The following is a 16,057-nucleotide window of genomic DNA, read 5'->3' on the forward strand; positions in this document are numbered from 1 at the left end:
AAAGATCTACCCTCCAATTTCAGAAGGAAATTTGGATGGTTTAAGGGCTTCTAAATTCTTGTCTCTATTAACTTTGAAAAGACAAATACTCTGTCTTTGCAGAACAAAGAGAAAACATGTGACTCAAAGATAATCTACCAAAGACAATCAAACTCTTCCTTACCCTTGCCTTTCCCATGGAAGTTTTCTCTTTTGAAAATAGGTCTTACATGTTAAATAGGATGGAACATTGTTAGTTAGAAATAAGCCTAATAGAGGTATAAATCTCTACTATTTCGTTTTTGTTACTGTTCAGTCACTTGCTCCCTTGTGTCTGACTCTTTGTGACTCCACAGATTGTGCATGCCAGGCTTCCCTGTTATGCCTCATCTCCCGGAGTTTGCTCAGACTCATGTCTGTTGAGACGGTGATGTCATTCAACCATCTCATCCTCTGTCACCCCCTTCTCCTCATGCCCTCAATCTTTCCCAGAATCAGGGTCTTTTCCAAGGAGTCAGCTCTTAGCATCAGCTGGCCAAAGTATTGGAGCTTCAGCTTTAGCATCAGTCTTTCCAATGACTTTCCAATGACAATCCAATATTCAGGATTGATTTCCTTTAGGATTGACTGGTTTAATCTCCTTGCTGTCCAGGGGACTCTCAAGAGTCTTCTCCTATTTTATAACTTTTTTTTTTTTTTTAATATAGCTGGAGTCTCATTTTTGTTTTTACTCGTGGGAGTTTTTTCTCAGAAGTGAATTTTTAAGTCTAATTCTAATTCAATTCAATCAGACTATATGGAAGGAAGACCTTGGGTTAAATCAGTTCCATATTAATATAAAGATATAACTAGCCTGTCACCAGATTACCAAGCAAAGTAGCCAATATGGAAGTTGTTTTTAGAATAATTTAATTATAAAGCATAGCAAATGTGTATATGTATGGTGGTGGCGAGTACCTGGTGGAGAATTAAGTGGGCATTTTCAGTATCTTATCAGTATTTATTTTTACACATGTCCTTTAAATGACCTATGCTTCTAATGTATACAAAGTGATGTAATACAGGAAGTTTATGTAACGGCTCTAAGATACACTAAGTTGAATCTAGGAGTTGTGGGAAGAGCAAATCACAGCCTTATGTTTTCAGAAATCTTCCAGAATTAAGAAAAGAAAATCTTTCCTGAATGTCATTCTGCCTTTTTTGGCAGAATAGAAGGCTGTTTGGCTGAGCATTTGGGCTTTGTGAATGAATAAGGAATCTCTTACCATGTATCATCTAACCAACACCTGCCAAGAAATCTGAGCTTTCCTTTTCTAATTGCCAACCTCCCCGTGTTTCTGTTTTCTGTTGCTTCCAGCTTCCCCCAGCTGTGTCAATTGCAGGATTCCAAGTGCTTTCTACCACTGTGATGTTTGGAGTGTGATGAACGTCTGGAAGGGCTGCCAGGGACTTCTGGGGAGTGCTGGGGCTTCCAGAGGGTGTCAGGAGCTGTCAGAACCAGCAAGATTCTCTAATGTAAACTTTCATCCTTTCTCTTGTTAATACTAATCCGGTAGTGGACAAATTTCTGTTCATATTAATGTTAAGAGCATCTTCAAATTCACCTACTTTTTAAATATGTATCTGTCCTGTTATGAAAGGGGTAGTTAATTCCAAGTGTTTTTGCTAACAGTTCATCATTTTACAGACCTCTTTCAAGTTTGCCTATCCAAATACCTAACTTTGCCATATTTTCTTATGTGTTATTTTTTACTTCTAACTTTTCAACTTTTAAAAAATTTTATTCCATTATTATTTTTTGACTGTAATGGGTCGTCTCCGCTGTGCAGACTTTAGCTGCAGTGGGGTGGCCCTCTTCCTGGTGGTGTACAGGCGTTGGTTGCAGTGGCCTCTCTCGTTGCAGAACATGGGCTCTGGGCACATGGTCTTCACTAGTTGTGGCACATGGGCTTAGTTGCTCCGTGGAATGTGGAATCTTCCGGAACCAGGCATAAATCCATGTCTGTGCATTGGCAGGCAGATTTTTAACCACTGGTCCATCAGGGAAGTCCCCAGTTTTTGAAATTTCACAATTCTTATAGAATTCTAACCAACACTAACTCTACATACTTACAAGTTCAACAAGCATTCCTAACGGGCACAATTCTGTCCTGGAAGAATGACAGGAGCAAATGTTGGAAGACATGGTAAGTTGATAAAGATCTGATAGGCATTGTTGATTTCTCAATGCTATTTATTTATTGATCTCCTGCCCTCCCCCCCCCCAAAAAAGGGAAGTTTTTATTACAAAAAGGCAATACATAAAGTAAAAGGGATCAAACGTATGTCTCTTTGTCTCCTGCATTTGCAGGTGGGTTCTTTACCACTAGTGCCACCCGGGGAGCTCCAAAAGGACATTTGCTGTGCTTAGTAATTCAGTCGTGTTCAACTCTTTGCAACACTGTGTACTCTGGCCCCCCAGGCTCCTTTGTCCATGGGGATTCTCCAAGCAAGAATACTGGAGTGGGTTGCTGTGCCCTCATCCAGGGGATCTTCCCAACCCAGCGATCTAACTGGAGTCTCCTGCATTGTAGGTGGACTCTCTATTAGCTGAGCTACCAGGAAAGCTCATTTAATTTCATTTATCCAAAACTAAATAGGCATTTCAATTATTTAAACAAAAATTAGCAGTTGTATGTTCTTGTCTGCATTACTTATTTGTAATTTGTTTGGAATACAATGATATTTTTCTATTTTTTCTCAGTTAATTTGAGTGATATTCAAATGAAAAGTGCTGGCCATGTTTTCCAGCAGTTGTCTGGCCAGGGAAGGACTTTCCAATAAAGTGACCTTACATCTACATCCTGAATAATGAGAGTAAGCCAGCCATACAAAGATCAGCTAGAGAGCATTGCAGCTGGAGGGAACCATTATGGTATAGGCCCTTCGGTGGGGTAAAACTTCCTCTCCTTAGGGTAAGAAGGAAGACTGAAAGTTTGTAAGGAAGGGGGTAATGGGTAGGACCCAATGTTGGAAAGGAACATGAAGTAAAAGCCATGAGATAAAGTTTGGATTTTATTCTGAAAGCCAAGGAAAGTCATAGGCAGGTAAAATTCCTACTGAAGAAATTCCCAAAATAAATTATATCATTTAGGGTCCCATCAGGAGGCAGAACCATTCAGTAGGCACAATTATTACCATTTAGTGCAAGTGACAGCTTGATTAATTGTGATGCCACTGCATGCCATGCATTACTAGCATCTCATTTCCTACTGGCAAGGTGCCTAACTCTGCATTCAAATTCAAGGACACTTCCAAACCAATTCACAACCTTGTCTTAGGTGGTCTGGGTTTTTTGGGTACCGATTTCTATAAATGTGAGAGGATATAGAAATCACAGAGCAATTTTAATGGAAGTGATTTACTGTACAAGACGGTTAACTAGAATTCATCCAGCTAGGTGACAAAAAGGGTAAAAAAGGAGGGAGAACTCTAAGAAAATGCCTGCAGGAAGTGGCCACTCTGGACTGTGCAATAAAGGCAAGAGGTAGGACTTATTAAAGCCTGAAGGAGGGGCTGCTGCTGCTGCTGCTAAGTCACTTCAGTCGTGTCTGCCTCTGTGTGATCCCATAGATGGCAGCCCACCAGACTCCCCCGTCCCTGGGATTCTCCAGGCAAGAATACTGGAGTGGGTTGCCATTTCCTTCTCCAATGCATGAAAGTGAAAAATGAAAGTGAAGTCGCTCAATCATGTCTGACTCTTAGCGACCCCATGGACTGCAGCCTACCAGGCTCCTCCGTCCATGGGATTTCCTAGGCAAGAGTACTGGAGTGGGCTGCCATTGCCTTCTCCGGAAGGAGGGGCTACTTGGAGTTGAAACTCAGAACTACTGCTTGGCATGTGCTGATAGCTCAGGATACTAGGAGGGGTCCTTTGGGGTGATGCTATGGATATCTTTGAGAGGGCTCAATGAGGCTATTTGTGTGAGTGCTGGAAAGACCAAAAAGCAGATGCAGCTGCTTCTATGGAAGAAACTGCTGCCTCCAGGGTGATGGCGTGACAATCACAAGAGCAGGAGAATGAAAAGAAGGAGCAAGTGTATCCTTCCTGCAAAAAGGTGATCTGTACATTCACAGCCCTACCATCATAAAGTAGAGCCCAGTGATGCTGAAAGATGGAAATGGGTTGCCTGCCCCCAGGAAGGTAATGCGAGAAGGCAATGGCACCCCACTCCAGTACCCTTGCCTGGAAAATCCCATGGACGGAGGAGCCTGGTAGGCTGCAGTCCATGGGGTCACACAGAGTTGGACAAGACTGAAGTGACTTAGCAGCAGCAGGAAGATAATGCAGGACAAATCAGTGCAGCAGGTGAATGCCTTGCAGTAAGAGCCCTCCACTCCCTTTCTGAGCACCTAGACATCTCACTGCAAACGAATTAACTACTCTCCTGTGGAAGCCTCCCGAAGAGGCTTCAGAGCTCCAGACTAACTAACCCCTTCAATTCATGTGGTTTTCAAAGGCAAATGTGTGTATTCTTAGCTTTCCTCCAGGTACTACAAATTCGGACAAAGGAGGCCTGGATGATGGCAGTCCTCAGCATGGTCTCAGACAGAAAAAGGACCTTTCTCCCTCTCACAGCTCTCATTCTGAGGATCATCCCTGGTCCTCAGTTTATTAGATTAGAGCTGTTGCATTGTCTGCTGATCAGAAAACACTTGATTTAGCCCCAGGTGATCTTCTTAGGTAATTAGCTCAGGTACCTAACACCTGACTCCTCTGTCTATTTGCAGAAGATTTGATAATCCATTTCTTCTTTCAGAAGGCCTGGGGGCTGCTGGGAATTTCAGTTATGACCCAAGCTAATTTTCATGCTTACAGGTGAATCTTTAATGATCAGCACAGCCTGCTCTGTCTTTGGTCTGCATTCAACATCATCACACAGAGATGTAGCTACAGAGTCCTTGCTGTTCTGAGCCTTTGTCTTGAGCCCAGAGACTCAGGTTCAAAAGAGTTCTTAAGAAACTTCTCTCAGGTTCCTAGGGGTGTTATTGAGTGCAAGCCAATTACCAGTTCACAAAGCTGGTCTCTCCATTTACAGCTCTAGAAGCAGGAAAAGGAAAAGGAGGAAGCAAAGACATATACAGCTCTTACTCTATACCAGAATATCTATAACTGTCTATATGTATTTCAAAAAGATGGAAACTCTGAAGTTGGCAATGTTTTCTGAAGGAAAAGCATAAGTAAGAATATACACAAAATTATCCAGAAAAGAAGATTGGATCCAGGAATTCAAGTCGAACTGGCCAAAAAATAATCCACATACTTTCTACCATATCATGACACCTCCTGCCCTGCAGTGTGGTGAGTATGGAAGGACACGTTAAGAGACATTAGACACACTAGATGCTAGTTGGGGTGTTATTTCAGTTTTTCAGAGGAAAAACAGCCCAGGTAAAAATGCTTGGCTCTCTGTGATGAGGCAATATCCACATGCATTTCCTTATTTTTTTTTTAAACCACAACAAAGATTGCAGTGTAAATTACTTTCTTCTGTAAATCCTCTAGAGTGGAGATGTTGCTAAATTGTTAATTTGAAGGAGGCATAATTGCATTCCAAATGCTGGTGCAAGCTGTGGTTAGAGAAACACCGTACTGGCAATGAATGTTACATGCAAGGATGCACTGGTTTTAGTTGATTTTTCATGCTGCTCACAGGTAAAGTCTATATTCAATTTGCCTTCTCTCAGCTCTGTGCTGATAAGGAGGCCTGTGATTTTTATCTAACAGGGTAAGCAAAAGGTCGTCATGCCGCAGATTAGAAATACGGCTTCCTTCAAGGAATGGGAAACTCAGAGATAACCACCCTGAAATCTCCCTCTGCACAGGTGAGGGGGGCAGAACGTGGAGACAGCAGCAATGGCTCAGAGAATTTGCAGAGGCAGCCCAGCTCAAAGCTTTTTCAGGGTGGGGTGGGAGTAGACGGAGTGGGGCTAGGTGGGCACAGGAACAAGCCTACCTTTCTAATGTTTTCTAAAGTCACCAAAAGGGAGGTGATTCAGTGATCATATTGCTTCATTTTGGTTTGTAGGCTATATTTTCACACATTTTCCTTGTGTCTTCTTCAAAACCTCCCTGGATAAGAGAGATGGTTACAGTTAGAGGATTAACTCTAAAAACGAAGGGCCAAACCACTCTCAAAGGTAGAGGAGAACAGGCTCAGGAGACACCGTTGCAACAAAATAGCATATATAAAAATATGCAGATATACACAAATATGTATATATGTATTATCTTCACAAAAATCCTGGGAACCTGTCAAAGAAGAGAATATTATCCTCATTGAGGGATTTTTTAAAAAGTGAAATTCACAGGTCTTGACTACAGCAGAGATTAAATAGCAAAGCTAAACTTTTGTCCAGAATCTCTGGCTCATGCCTTTTCTTTTATTAAGCTGCCTGAAGGTAAATACTATTCATCATTATCAGAGATATCATTACAGCAATCGCCATGAGCTACCAAGAGCTCATAGGCAAAGTATTATTAAATACGCTTTCTATACAGCCTCATTTAATCTTCACTAAAACTATACATGAGGTTGCTTGGTTACAAAAGTACATAAACCCCTCAAGAAAACAGGTTGAATGTGACAACATGGACCTGGAACCACAAAGCCCTTGAAGGAAATATCCATGAAGATAGCCATAGAATGCTACTAAGAAACAGTTTGCATCAGATGCACCTGGGTATACGGTATGAAGTGTGTAACAACCTGGGCAAATAGTTATCACCAGTTTGATCTTTCTTTTTCTTATCTGTAGATTGGGAAATTATATTGTGTAGCTTTGATCTGTATATACTTGACGAAAGCTAAGATCTGTATTTCCTAAGATCCTCTTCGCAATATGCTTAGAGTTGGTCAAAAGAGGAACATGCTTGGGATTAGGAAGGTGAAGTGAAGCAGAATTCATTCCTTTTAGAAGATCAGCACGATCTGAAGTCGTAGTGAACAAGTGTGGAAATACCTGGCAGTGTCAGTGTGCCCTCGCGATCCTCTTTCCACAGCTGACTCCTCTTGCTGGCAGCTGGCTTTGACGACCAACAGTGGTAGCAGGCCAACAACCAAGTGCTTGGCTGTGGACTCACAAAAGCAGGAGCTACAGAGAGGCAACAGATTCCCAGAAAGCAAACCCCCTTGTAGCTCAGATGTAAAGAATCTGCCTGCAGTGCAGGAGGTTTGATTTCTGGATCAGGAAGATCCCCTGGAGAAGGGCATGGCAACCCACTCCAGTATTCTTGCCTGGAGAATCCCATGGACAGAGGAGCCTGGCAAGCTACAGTCCATGGGGTTGTGAAAAGTCAGACACAACTGAGCGACAAACAATTTCACTCTCACTTTCTGCAACTCTGCTTTAGTGGGAGATACGTTAGGCTTCTTGCATTTATCTGCAAGCTCTGATGTTTATGCCTGTGCCAGGCATCAGGCTGTCTGGTTAGCAGTGGTTTCTCTTATTCCCTCCCACCCTTGTCTTCCAGGTTTTCACTAGCCTGCCTCCTCCCACTTTGTGCCAGTATAATTCATATAGCAAGTCCGCATTCCTTAAGACTTACAATGACTCTGATTTCCTTGGTCTTGACTAACTGAAATATCTCTGTAATCTTGTAATGACTGAATATGGTGCTTAGTTTTTCAGTTGTGTCCAACTCTTTGCGACCCTTTGGACTGTAGCCCACCAGGTTCCTCTGTCCATGGGATTTTTCAGCTAAGAATACTGGAGTGGGTTGCCATTTTCCTCTTCCAGGGAATCTTCCAGGCCCAGGGATCAAACCCTCATCTCCTGTGTCTCTTGCATTGCAGGCAGATTCTTTTTACCCACTGAGGCACTGAGAAGGCCCAAATGATTGAAAAAGTTTACGTATAACAAAACTTGGCATAAAGTAATGCCACAGTAGATGGTGCCTGCAATAATTATCATCTAAATGTTGTCCGAACCTCAACTCATAGTGTTTCTTGTCCTCTTTGGGTTTCTGTTCTGTTACATTCACTCTGTCAGTGGTTTTCTTTGTAATTTCAACTTGTATGTGGTCTTTCCTTATACCTTGAGCAAAAGGTACTTCAGGAAAATTTAACTCCAGTAAACAAATGGTGTTTGGTCCTAAGTATAGCCATTGAAATTCCCAAGAGAACCACCTAAGCGCCCATATGATTAGACTCAGTCAACAAAAATCACGGATTACCTGCTTGTGTTAGTCCTCTGAATTAGCATGAAGATAGGCAGATCCTGGTATTTGGACATATCCACTTGGACATATGAAGAAGGAAATGGCAAACCACTCCAGTAGGCTTGCCTGGGAAATCTCATGGACAGAGGAGCCTGGCGGATTACAGTCCAAGGGGTCACAATAAGTCAGACATGGCTTAGAGACTAAACAATAACATGAAAACCCAGAGTTCCCAAACATTAACTTTTATATTTAGCATCTGCGTAGACTTACTTAACATACTTGGTTGCCTGATGACCATCAGAATTCTTTCATGCCCACCTTTCTTTAGTTTGCATCCTGATATTTGTGGCTTGCCTCTGCAATTCCCAACTTACTGTGACATTAGAACATTATTTCAGTGGGTTAATTCTGCTTTATTAAAATTTAATGGGGTGAATAGCATACTAACTTAATACATTATTGGGCTTCCCTTATGGTTCAGATGGTAAAGAACCTGCCTGCAATGCAGGAGACTTGGGTTTGATCCCGGGGTTGGGAAGATCCCCTGGGGAAGGGAAAAGCTACCCACTCCAATATTCTGGCCTGGAGAATTCCATGGACTGCATAGTCCCTGGGGTTGCAACAAGTCAACACGACTGAATGACTTTCACTTTCACTTGGATATAAACTCTAATATTTAATAACCATTTAGTGTTCTTAGAGAGCAGGCAAACAATATAAAGTAATTATATTTTAGGATGTTCTATGCAAAAACAACAAGAAAAGACAAGCTAAACTGAAAGTGTGTGGCTTGTTGGGAAAATTGTGCTTAGCTAGACTCTCTTGTAGAGCTGATAAATTCTTATTTTCTCATATTTTTTTTATTAAGGTGTAATTTGCATGCAGTGAAATGTATGGATCTTTCGATATGGTTTGATGACCTTGGCCGACTGCACACCCCAATATTCAGCAGCATGCTAGAACCATAATACAAGGACTGATCTATATAAAATTTTTGCAAGTCAGCTATTCAACCATTTGTAGGAGTATTAATACCAAAAGAAAAATCTACAAATGCTAAAAACTGGGGCTCTTTGTTGCTAAGTCAGCCAGCACACCACTATAAAATCTAGATCTTATCAAGATATCAAATAAAACCTTCATTCCAGAAAGATTCTCTTGCTCCTCCCCTCTTATTTCAACCCTCTAGTTTCAACCAGAGCACTGACCTTGTTCTCTTACATTAATTTTACCTCTTCACAACTTCACATAAATGTAATAATATAGTTTCTACCATTTTGTGTTTGGATTATTTAGCTCAATATAAGGTTTTCAAGATCCATCCATGCTATTCCAATAAACATAACATCTTTCTGTTGCTATGTAACTTTTAATTTTTATATACTGCAGCAAATTTTTTAATCCATATCTCATTGCTAGACCCTTGGGCTTCTTCCAGCTTTGGGTTACTGTTAGTAAAACTCCTATTAACATTCTTGTACAACTTATTTTGTGGACATAACATTTTTGTTTCTCGTGGAAACCTATCTAGAAGATGAACCACTGGCTCATAGGGCAGGAATATCCTTATCTTTGTGAAAAATTACCAGACCATTGCCAAAGATGTTGGATAATTTTGCACTCCTGCTGCTGCTGCTAAGTCGCTCAGTCGTGTCTGACTCTTCGTGACCCCTTGGACTGCAGCCCACCAGGCTCCTCCGTCCATGGGATTTTCCAGGCAAGAACACTGGAGTGGGCTGCCATTGACGTCTCCTGCACCCCTGCTAGTAACATAGAAAAGTTCTGGTTGCTCTCATCTCAGCCAGTGTCCACTGTCTCCTGTCTTTTTTTATTTCAGCTATTCTGTTCAGTATGTAATGGCACTTCATTGTGGTTTTAATTTTCATTTCTCTTGTGACTAATGATGCTGAGCACTTTTTCATTTTCTCAATGGCCATTCATATACATTCCTTTGTAAAGTAACTGTTTAAGTATTCTGCCTAATTTTGTTGGGTTGTTTGTCTTTTTATTATTGAATTACAGGAGTTTATATATTCTGAATACATGTAATTCCTTAGACATATGTATTGTTAAGTATTTTCTTCTAGTCTAGGACTCATTCACTTTATTAATGTATTTATTGAGCACACAGTTTTGACTTTGATAAAATATATTTTATCACATTTTTCTTTTATGAAAAGTCCTACCTATATACCTGGGTCCTGTTTATAAAATCTTTGCCTATCCCTAAATTCACAATGATTTTTCCTATTATTTGTTTTCTTTGTGAAGCTTAATATTTTCAACGTTTATTTTTGTGTCTAAACTCTTTTTCAATTAATTTTTATATATTTTCTATGAGGTATAAGTCAAGTTTCACTTTTTTAAAATATAGCCAATTGTTCTAGCTCCATTTTGTGAAAAGACCTTCCTTTCCCCATTGAAATGCTTTGTGGCCTTGATCAAAAAGCAATTGACCATGTAAGTGTGGGTGTACTTTTGGACTGTCTATTCTGTTCCATGTCTCTGATTGTCAATTTGTATGCAATTAGCACCTTATCTTAATTACTCTAGAAGTTTTCCTTCAACTTTCATCATTTTGTTCAAGATTATTTTGACTAGGCTAGATCTCTGTATTTTCACATAATTTTTTTAAAAACTTTTTATTGACGTATAATTGTTTTAGAATGTTGTATTAGTTTCAGGTATATAGCAAAGTGATGCAGATATAGATATATATTCTTTTTTCAGATTCTTTTCCCTTATAGATTATTATAAAATATAGAATATAGTTCCCTATGCTATATAATATGTCCTTGTTGGTTATTATATACATAGTAGTGTGTATCTTTTTGCCTTTTCATACTGTTCTTGGGGTTCTCCAGGCAAGAATACTGAAATAGTTTGCCATTCCCTTCTCTAGTGAACCACATTTTGTCAGAACTCTGCACCATGACACATCCATCTGTCCTGGGTGGCCTACATGGCATGGCTCATAGTTTCATTGAATTAGACAAGACCGTGGTCTATGTGGTCAGTTTGATTAGTTCTCTGTGATCATGCCACCGCTGATCCATGGCTCCGCCAGAGACTCCTAGATACTCACAGGCTAGTCTGTGTCGGTCTCTAGTGGGGTCACTGCTCCTTTCTCCTGGGTCCCTGTGCACACAAATTTCTGTTGTGCCCTCCCAGAGTCTATTTCCCAGTCCTGTGTAGTTCTGGCAGCTCTATGGTGGGGTTAATAGCGATCTCCTCAAGAGGGCTTATGCCGCACCCAGGTCTGCTACACCCAGTAACCCTGCCCCTGAGACAGGCCACTGCTGACCAGTACCTTTGCAGGAGACACTCAAACACTCAAAGGCAGGTCTGACTCAGGCTCTGTGGGGTTTCCTGATATGCACAAGGTTTGTTTGAGCCTTCCAAGAATCTCTGGTGGGTATGGGGTTTGATTCTAAATGTGACTTCACCCCTCCTACCGTCTAACTATGAACAAAGCTAGGGGAGATGATGGAATTCCAGTTGAGCTATTTCAAATCCTAAAAGATGATGCTGGGAAAGTGCTGCAGTCAATGTGCCAGCAAATTTGGAAAACTCAGCAGTGGTCACAGGACTGGAATAGGTCAGTTTTCATTCCAATCCCAAAGAAAGGCAATGCCAAAGAATGTTCAAACTGCCACACAATTGCACTCATCTCACATGCTAGCAAAGCAATGCTCAAAATTCTCCAAGCCAGGCTTCAACAATATGTTAATCATGAACTTCCAGATGTCCAAGCTGGATATAGAAAAGGCAGAGAAACCAGAGATCAAATTGCCAATATCCGCTGGATCATCAAAAAAGCAAGAGAGTTCCAGAAAAACATCTACCTTGGCTTTACTGACTATGCCAAAGCCTTTGACTGTGTGGACCACAACAAACTGGAAAATTCTGAAAGAGATGGGAATACCAGACCACCTGACCTGCCTCCCGAGAAATCTGTATGCAGGCCAAGAAGCAAGTTAGAAATGGACACAGAACAGACTGGTTCCAAATCAGGAAAGGAGTACATCAAGGCTGTATATTGTCACCCTGCTTATTTAATTTATATGCAGAGTACAGCATGTGAAATGCTGAGCTGGATGAAGCACAAGCTGAAATCAAGATACCTGGGAGAAATATCAATAACCTCAGATACGCAGATGACACAACCCTTATGGCAGAAAGTGAAGAAGAACTAAAGAGCCTCTTGATAAAAGTGAAAGAGGAGAGTGAAAAAGTTGGCTTAAAACTCAACATCCAAAAAACTAAGAGCATAGCATCCAGTCCCATCACTTCATGGTCAATAGATGGGGAAACAACAGAAACAGTGAGAGACTTTATTTTGGGGGGCTCCAAAATCACTGCAGATGGTGACTGCAGCCATAAAATTAAAAGATGCTTGTCCCTTTGAAGAAATGTTTTGACCAACTTAGCATATTTAAAAGCAGACACATTGCTAACAAAAGTCTGGCTAGTCAAAGCTTTGGTTTTTTCAGTAGTCATGTATGGATGTAAGAGTTGGTCTATTAAGAAAGCCGAGTGCTGAAGAATTGATGCTTTTCAACTGTAGTGTTGGAGAAGACTCTTGAGAGTCCCTTGGACTGCAAGGAGACCCAACCGGTCCATTCTAAAGGAAACCAACCCTGAATATTCATTGGAAGGACTGATGCTAAAACTGAAACTCCAATTCTTTGGCCACCTGATGGGAAGAACTGATTCATTGGAAAAGACCCTGATGTTCAGAAAGATTGAAGATAGGAGGAGAAGGGGACAACAAAGGATGAGATGGTTGAATGGCATCGCCAACTTGATGGACATGACTTTGAGCAAGCTCTGAGAGTTGGTGATAGGGAGGCCTGGCATGCTTCAGTCCATGGGGTCACAGAGAGTCAGACACGACTGAGTGACTGAACTGAACTGAGTGTATATGAGTTTCCCTGGTGGCTCAGATGGTGGAGAATTTGTCTGCAATGCAGGAGACTTGGGTTAGGAAGATCCTCTGGAGGAGGGCATGGCAACCCACTCCAGTATTCTTGCCTAAGGAATCCCCATGGACAGAGGGACTGGCTGGTTACAGTCCATGGGGTTGCAAAGAGTCAAACACAACTGAGCTACTAAGCGCAGCATGGCAAAGCATAGCGTGTATATGTTAAAACCAAAGTCCCAATTTATCCTTTGTCCCTTTCCCCTTTGATAACAGTATTTTGTTTTCTGCATCTTTGGGTCTATTTCTGTTTTGCATATAATGTTTTTCATTAGATTGCATCGTAAGTGATATCATATGATATTTTTTTGCTAACTCTTACAATAAGTAAAACCTGAAGCTATTTTGATTGGGATTATGCTAAATCTACAGGTCATTTGCCTGGAGTCGGAAATGGTAACATACTCCAGTATTCCTGCCTGGAAAATTCCATGGTCAGAGGAGCCTGGCCAGCTATGGTTCATGGGGTGGTTGCAGACAGTCATATATGACTGAGCATGCATGCATGCATGCATTCACACACAGGTCATTTAATCCAAACTAGTACAGACACTATGGAGAACAGTGTGGTGATTCCTTAAAAAACTAGAAATAGAACTGCCATATGACCCAGCAATCCCACCGCTGGGCATACACACCAAGGAAACCAGAATTGAAAGAGACACATGTACCCTAATGTTCATCACAGCACTGTTTACAATAGCCAGGGCGTGGAAGCAACCTAGATGTCCATTAGCAGATGAATGGATAAAAAAAGCTGTCATTCATATACACAATGGAATAGTACTCAGCTATTAAAAAGAATGCATTTGAATCAGTTCTGTTGAGGTGGATGAAACTAGAGCCTATTATACACAGTGACGTAAGTCAGAAAGAAAAACACCAATACAGTTTGTTAACACATATATATGGAATTTAGAAAGATGGTAATGATGACCCTATATGCGAGACAGCAAAAGAGTCATAGATGTAAAGAACAGACTTTTGGACTCTGTGGGTGAAGGTGAGGGTGGGATGATTTGAGAGAACAGCATTGAAACATGTATATTATCATATGTGAAACAGATCACCAGTCCAGGTTCGATGCATGAGACAGGGTGCTCAGGACTGGTGCACTGGGATGACCCAGAGGGATGGGATGGGGAGAGAGAGGGAGTTTCAGGATGGGGAACACATGTACACCCGTGGCGGATTCATGTCAATGTGTGGCAAAAACCACTACAATACTGTAAAGTAATTAGCCTCTAATTAAAACAAATAAATTAAAAAATAAAATACTGAAACTCACAATCCATCAAAATTATATACCACTCAATTTGTTTCAGTTCAGTTCAGTTCCGTTGCTCAGTCGTGCCCAACTCTTTGCGACCCCATGAACTGCAGCACACCAGGCCTCCCTGTCCATCACCAACTCCCAGAGTTTACTCAAACTCATGTGCATTGAGTCAGTGATGCCATCCAGCCATCTCATCCTCTGTCGTCCCCTTCTCCTCCTGCCCCAGTCCCTCCCAGCATCAGGCTCTTTTCCAATGAGTCAACTCTTCGCAGGAGGTGGCCAAAGTATTGGAGTTTCAGCTTCAGCATCAGTCCCTCCAATGAACACCCAGGACTGATCTCCTTTAGGATGGACTGGTTGGATCTCCTTGCAGTCCAAGGGACTCTCAAGAGTCTTCTTCAACACCACAGTTCAAAAGCATCAATTCTTCAGTGCTCACCCTTCTTCACAGTCCAACTCTTACATTCATACATGACCACTGGAGAAACCATAGCCTTAACTAGATGGACCTTTTCCTATTTAATTTATATTGCTTTATACGTTAATATTTCAGTGCCTCACATATATTTTGTAAAGCTTATTTTTAATTTATTGCAACTTTATTTTGTTTTCCATTTGTTGTTGGTGGTGGTGGTGTGGTATTGAGGAGCTCAATAGATTGCCTATATTCAGCTTTATCTCCTGCCAGGACTTGGTACATAATTTGTAGGGCTATGTGCAAATAAAATTATGAAGACAGCAGAGTATTAAACCAAATATAGGGCATCTCTGAGCATGGGACCTAGTGCAACTGCATAGATTATAAGACAATGATGCCCACCCTGTCTCCTACAATATTGCTAAATTCATTCATTAGCTTAAGTAGAGATATTTGATAGATAACTGAGATTTTCTACATAAATGATACTTTGCCTGTAAAAAATTATAGCTTTATTTGTTCCTTCCCAATCCACATTATTGTGCTGACTAGACCCTCCAGTTAACTTCTATTCAGTATAATGTTGAATGGAAGTAGTGAGAGTAGGCAGATTTGCTTTCATCCCATCTTCAAAGAATTGATATTGTCTATCTCTGCCTTTCAATTGTTCATTTACATTTAAGGTAATTATTGATATTGTTGGCTTTATGTTATATTGTTATTTCTTTACTGTTTGCTGCATCTCTTTTGACTTTGTTCACTCTTGGCTTTTTTTTCATTAAAGCATATTTTGGTATCCTGTATTATCTTCTCTATTGGGTTATCAGTCATATTTGCTTTATTTTAAGTTGCTCCAGAGCTTAAAATATGTATCTTTATTGACTACAATATAATTTCAAAAAAGATTATACCATTTTACATGTAATATGAGATGCTTAAAGCAGCATCCTTCCATTTTGTCACTTTAGTCTTTTGTGCTTTTATTGCCATACATCTATACAAACTTGTTCAATCGCCCAGTCATGTCTGACTCTTTGCAACCCCATGGACTGCAGCATGCCAGGCCTCCTTGTCCCTTACCATCTCCCAGAGTTTGCCCAAGTTCATGTTCATTGTACTAGTGATGCTGTTCAGCCATCTCATCCTCCTATTCCCTCTTCTCCTTCTGCCCTCAATCTTTCCCAACATCAGGAACTTTTC

At 40.9% G+C, this 16,057-nt stretch overlaps 1 long non-coding RNA gene across 1 annotated transcript in view; it reads left to right on the forward strand.

Moving 5' to 3' along the window:
• The first annotated feature begins 1,360 nt into the window (after positions 1-1,360).
• LOC139031808 (uncharacterized) overlaps positions 1,361-16,057 on the forward strand; it is a 110,709-nt gene continuing 96,012 nt past the window's right edge. The window contains exons 1-2 of the long non-coding RNA XR_011484326.1: positions 1,361-1,494; positions 2,061-2,165. This is a non-coding gene — a long non-coding RNA (uncharacterized lncRNA). The remainder of the gene's footprint in view (positions 1,495-2,060; positions 2,166-16,057) is intronic.

The sequence above is a fragment of the Odocoileus virginianus genome, chromosome 28, assembly GCF_023699985.2.
Source record: "Odocoileus virginianus isolate 20LAN1187 ecotype Illinois chromosome 28, Ovbor_1.2, whole genome shotgun sequence".
In the NCBI taxonomy this organism is placed as follows: domain Eukaryota; kingdom Metazoa; phylum Chordata; class Mammalia; order Artiodactyla; family Cervidae; genus Odocoileus; species Odocoileus virginianus.